The sequence below is a fragment of the Oncorhynchus clarkii genome, chromosome 7 (assembly GCF_045791955.1).
Source record: "Oncorhynchus clarkii lewisi isolate Uvic-CL-2024 chromosome 7, UVic_Ocla_1.0, whole genome shotgun sequence".
Taxonomy (NCBI): domain Eukaryota; kingdom Metazoa; phylum Chordata; class Actinopteri; order Salmoniformes; family Salmonidae; genus Oncorhynchus; species Oncorhynchus clarkii.
The window spans coordinates 78,005,406-78,011,405 of record NC_092153.1 but is presented as its reverse complement, the minus strand read 5'-3'; positions in this window follow the sequence as shown (position 1 = coordinate 78,011,405).

Here is a 6,000-nt window from a genome sequence, read left to right as displayed (position 1 = left end):
TCTAAGCAAACAGCTGGAGGCAGGGCATTCTCCTATTAAGCTCCATTTTTATGGAATGGCCTGCCTACCCATGTGAGAGATGCAGACTCTTCAGTAGGTCCTATGATTGAGTGTAGTCTGGCCCAGGAGTGTGAAGGTGAACGGAAAGGCAGTGGAGCAACGAACCGCCCTTGCTGTCTCTGCCTGGCCGGTTCCCCTCTCTCCACTGGGATTCTCTGCCTCAAACCCTATTACAGGGGCTGAGTCACTTACTTACTGGTGCTCTTCCATGCCGTCCCTAGGAGGGGTGCGTTAATTGAGTGGGTTGAGTCACTGATGTGATCTTCCTGTCCGAGTTGGCGCTCCCCCTTGGGTTCGTGCCATGGCGGAGATCTTCGTGGGCTATACTCGGCCTTGTCTCAGGATAGTAAGTTGGTGGTTGAAGATATCCCTCTAGTGGTTTGGGGGCTGTGCTTTGGCAAAGTGGGTCGGGTTATATCCGGCTTGTTTGGGCCTGTGCCTGGGGGTATCGTCGGATGGGGCCACAGTGTCTCCCAACCCCTCCTGTCTCAGCCTCCAGTATTTATGCTGCAATAGTTTATGTGTAGGGGGGCTAGATTAAGTCTGTTATATCTGGAGTATTTCTCCTGTTTGAATTTAGGTATGCTCTCTCTAATTCTCTCTCTTTCTAATTCTCTCTCTCTCTCTTTCAGACAGACTTCTTCTGGGCCTGTGAGGATGGATGACTGACTGACTGACAGACTTCTTCTGGGCCTGTGAGGGAGGGAGGGAGGGAGGGAGGGAGGGAGGGAGGGAGGGAGGGAGGGAGGCTGTCTGTCTGTCTGTCTCAGTCAGACAGACAGACAGACAGACAGACTGTTGGGCCTGTGAGGATGACAGATAGACAGACAGACTGTTGGGCCTGTGAGGATGACAGACAGACAGACTCCTGCTGGGCCTGTGAGGATGACAGACAGACAGACAGACAGACTCCTGCTGGGCCTGTGAGGATGACAGACAGACAGACAGGCTCCTGTTGGGACTGTGAGGATGACAGACATACTCCTGCTGGGCCCATGAGGATGACAGACAGACAGACTCCTGCTGGGCCTGTGAGGATGACAGAGAGACTGACAGACTTCTGCTGGACCTGTGAGGATGACAGATAGACAGACAGACAGACAGACAGACTCCTGCTGGGCCTGTGAGGATGACAGACAGACAGACTCCTTCTGGGCCTGTGAGGATGACAGACAGACAGACTCCTGCTGGGCCTGTGAGGATGACAGACAGACAGACTCCTGCTGGGCCTGTGAGGATGACAGACAGACAGACTCCCGCTGGGCCTGTGAGGATGACAGACAGACTCCTGCTGGGCCTGTGAGGATGACAGACAGACAGACTCCTGCTGGGCCTGTGAGGATGACAGACAGACTCCTACTGGGCCTGTGAGGATGACAGATAGACAGACAGACAGACTCCTGCTGGGCCTGTGAGGATGACAGACAGACAGACTCCTGCTGGGCCTGTGAGGATGACAGACAGACAGACTCCTGCTGGGCCTGTGAGGATGACAGACAGACTCCTGCTGGGCCTGTGAGGATGACAGACAGACTCCTGCTGGGCCTGTGAGGATGACAGACAGACTCCTGCTGGGCCTGTGAGGATGGCAGACAGACTCCTGCTGGGCCTGTGAGGATGACAGACAGACTCCTGCTGGGCCTGTGAGGATGACAGACAGACTCCTGCTGGGCCTGTGAGGATGACAGACAGACTCCTGCTGGGCCTGTGAGGATGACAGACAGACTCCTACTTGGCCTGTGAGGATGACAGATAGACAGACAGACAGACTCCTGCTGGGCCTGTGAGGATGACAGACAGACAGACTCCTGCTGGGCCTGTGAGGATGACAGACAGACAGACTCCTGCTGGGCCTGTGAGGATGACAGACAGACTCCTGCTGGGCCTGTGAGGATGACAGACAGACTCCTGCTGGGCCTGTGAGGATGACAGACAGACTCCTGCTGGGCCTGTGAGGATGGCAGACAGACTCCTGCTGGGCCTGTGAGGATGACAGACAGACTCCTGCTGGGCCTGTGAGGATGACAGACAGACTCCTGCTGGGCCTGTGAGGATGACAGACAGACTCCTGCTGGGCCTGTGAGGATGACATAGTGGGAGAGGAAGACAGACAGAGAAACATTCAACTGGGAAATGAAGCAGAACTACAATAATCCAGATGTGATGAGAATACAGCAATACGCTAAACATACTTTATTCAACACGTATAACTGGGAGGCGATGGGGAAATATCCTCAAATCTATATCTACGGAAGCTAAAAATACACCTATTATCCAGAGGTGATGAAAAACATCACTCAAGAACACATTTAATACATTACAATTCAATTTCCACATGCGTACCTACTGGATAGTCTCCCCTCTGTCGTGAAAGACAAATGATCGTCAAATCTCATAGCTAGCTAGAGTAGGGGAGATTACACAGGACAGATGCATTTTAACGAGTATATTAAAATCAAAGCAACATTTTTTTCACAAGATGATACTATGCTTTGCTCATACATACATACATACTACTACATGGACATCATAAGCAATGCACTAATGAATCCAAAAACCTACCCAGACTCACAACTTCTATCTACGAATCCCATTAGTTTTAGGATCTTTAATTTCCTGCCTCTGTGTCTGACATCTTTATGGGAACCGTCGTAATGAACGCTTCGCTAATCAGGACAGAGACGCTGGTTGTGTCTGAAACAGCACCCTACCCCCTACGTAGTACACTCCTTTTGATTAGAGCTCTATGGTAATAGGGTGCCATTTTAGACACAGATCACTGTATCAAGAACAAACATCTTTAATTATAACAGCTCCTCTCTTTGATCTCTCTCTCTCTCCGTATTCAATTTATTCCCCTGGATGGGAGGACGGAGGGTAGAAAGGAATTGAGGAGAAGAGCGAGAGAAAGACGGTGGCTCGGGGGGCACTGATTGCGTCCATGAGAAAATCAGAGTCCCATTATTGTCCTCCTTGAACGTTACTTTTACATTAAGGTTACGTCCCAGATGGCACCCTGTTTAGTGCACTACTTATGACCGGGGCCAATAGGGCTCTGATCAAAAGTAAGGCACTTTTGTAAGGACTAGGGTAACAGTTGGGATGCATCCTTTAAACCCTTTTCCTGTTGTGACAGAGTGGGCTCGATTACTGTTTGGAATGGGTATCTTTAAAAAAACTGCAGATAAATTTATAATCCAAAATACATGCAGTCATTTTTAATGACTTCCAGTCCTAATTAACGATATGTATAAATGGACTGCTGTGTTGAGGACGTGCCTATTATCCCTGTGTTCCAACAGTGTATTATTGTAGCTATCGGGATTGAGGCTTGGCCTGAGAAGACCTGGTGAATGGATGTTGAAAAGAGTTTGAATGTTCTTTCAATACATAAACTTTGGGTTGAGACTAAGCTAATCCCCTCAATGAGAGCCAATGTCAAAGAGTTCGCTGTGGAACTCGGAACACAGAACACAGAACACGGAATGCTTTTGAAGAGATCAACTTGAACTCAACGTTCTCACACTGAGTTTTTGACTTTGTCACTCATGACTCATGTGGACTTAACAGCTACTTATAGATACACTGTGGAAGTTCAATTGTTAATTATTTACCTCAGTGTTGACCGTTGGTCTATAGTTCACATATACATATTACATGAATTGACTTCTTATTTCATGAAACCATTATTCTACTGTTCTATCATATACAGTAACTGTTTAAGAGACACATTGACTTAAGAGACACATTGACTGCAACCTTCCGGTTACTAGTCCAACGCTCTAACCACTAGGCTACCCTGCCGCCCCAATAATGACAAACGAGAAGGAAATGCTCCTGGATGTAATACAGGTGGGTCAGCTAACTTCACACAGGTACGTGAGGTGAGTTTAAGGCCTAGACCTTGGACAGAACACAGATGGTGTTCCTGGTGTTGTACAAACACCTACATCACAGTCGGTCCAGACCAGACAGGAATCCCTGGTGGATGACTCCCTGGTGGATAATTCCATCCTTGCTAATTCTTTCAAGATTCCAGGAATCTTCCAACTGGGATTTCTGGGAAACTATGGTATTTTGGAAAAGTTACCAGAATTTTGCAACCCTAGATAGGTCAGGTGGGGGGTCCTTCCAAGTCCTGAGGGTATAACACAGAGACAGGAATATTTCATCAGTACGGACTGACACTAACAGACTGAAAACATGCTGAGGTTTGTTCTCTCTCTCTCTCTCTCTCTCTCTCTCTCTCTCTCTCACACCATGTCCCCAGTCTTTAAAGTAACTGTCAAGTGAAAATCACACTTAAAAGTTGCTATTCTGATAACTCATACCCAAATAATGTTGTTGACTAGTCCTATACTTGTATCGGTGGCCAAAGCATGAATTGGAGAAAAAGCACTTCAGAAACCTCACCTCAAACTTGCATCTCAAACAGACCGTTTCAAAAATGTTACTTATTTCCACACAGACCATGATGTCAGGTTGGCTTATTGGCTGAGCTGGCCAATCAGCGGTCTACTCACATGAATAGCTTTAATGAGCGGTAAACATTAGCCTTCTCCTAGTGTCTCGTAGCCTAGTGGAAACAGCCTGATTGCTGCATTCACCATTCTGTGTACAGAATGGTGAATGTAGTGATCAGGCTGGTTCCATTGGGCTAAGTATCAGGAATCAAGGTAAGACCCAGATGCAGACACGTCAAATTGACAATGGTTTAATATTCCAACAGGGGCAGGCAATAGACAGGTCAAGGCAGGCAGAGGTCAACAATTCAGAGGTGGGGGAAAGGTACAGGACGGCAGGCAAGCTCAGAGGCAGGCAGAGTGGTCAGGCAGGCAGGCTCAGAGTCAGGACAGGCAAGGGTCAAAACCAGGAGGGCGAGAAAAAGGAGAGACTGGAAAAAGCAGGAGCTGAGAACAAAAACGCTGGTTAACTTGACAAACAAGATGAACTGACAACGGACAAACAGAGAACACAGGTATAAATACACAGGGGATAATGGGGAAGATGGGCGACACCTGGAGTGGGGTGGAGACAATTACAAGGACAGGTGAAACAGATCAGGGTGTGACGCTAAGTCTCCTGTGACAGCCTAGCGATCAGTCTGGTTCCACCAAGCTTGAAGAGGGTGTCACTTGAAGAGGCTTGAAGAGGGTGTCACTTGAAGAGGGTGTCATGCACCCCAATAAATCTGAGGCGGTACAGTATGTGAGGATGGCTGGGGGATGGTCCAGAGGGGGGCTATCTCCCCCATCCTGAAGTTGGAGAATTTAACATTTTTCAAACACCTGGAGCAGTTTTTCCTGCAATCTAAAGCCACAATCATTATGCTGACTCAATGTAAATATATTATAGATGTTTATTTTTCTGCATATCTAAGCTTTTGAGCTGTCTGTACCCTCCTGAATGGCGGTTATTATTTTAAAGAAACTAAATACGCTTCTCAGCTTCTCAAAACAAATTGTATTTGTCACATGCGCCGAATACAACAGGTGTAGGTAGACCTTACAGTGAAATGCTTACTGACACACCCCTTAACCAACAATGCAGTTTTAACAAAGTACCTAAAACAGTAAGCAATAAAGGTAACGCCTCTCTCTGCTAAAATCTGGGTAAAAGATTGAAAGGAATGTGAGTCTTATTCAGTACATTTAGTAATTATTTGCTTTTTTAAAGTACCAACCTTGCCAGCAGGCATGCCAGCTAGAATAGTTAGACAAGCTAGCTACTCTAACTTCATTGATAGACTAAAATGGTGTCTTGGTAGCAAGTTACGAGTTTTGGAGATCGGGAACCTATCTGGGCCAGCTAAAGCCAACTTCATCAAATTGATAGGTGTCTATTACTGATAATAAAATATAATAGATACACTTCCATTCAAATGTTTGGTGTCACTTAAAAATGTCCTTGTTTTTGAAAGAAATTAAAATAACATCAAAT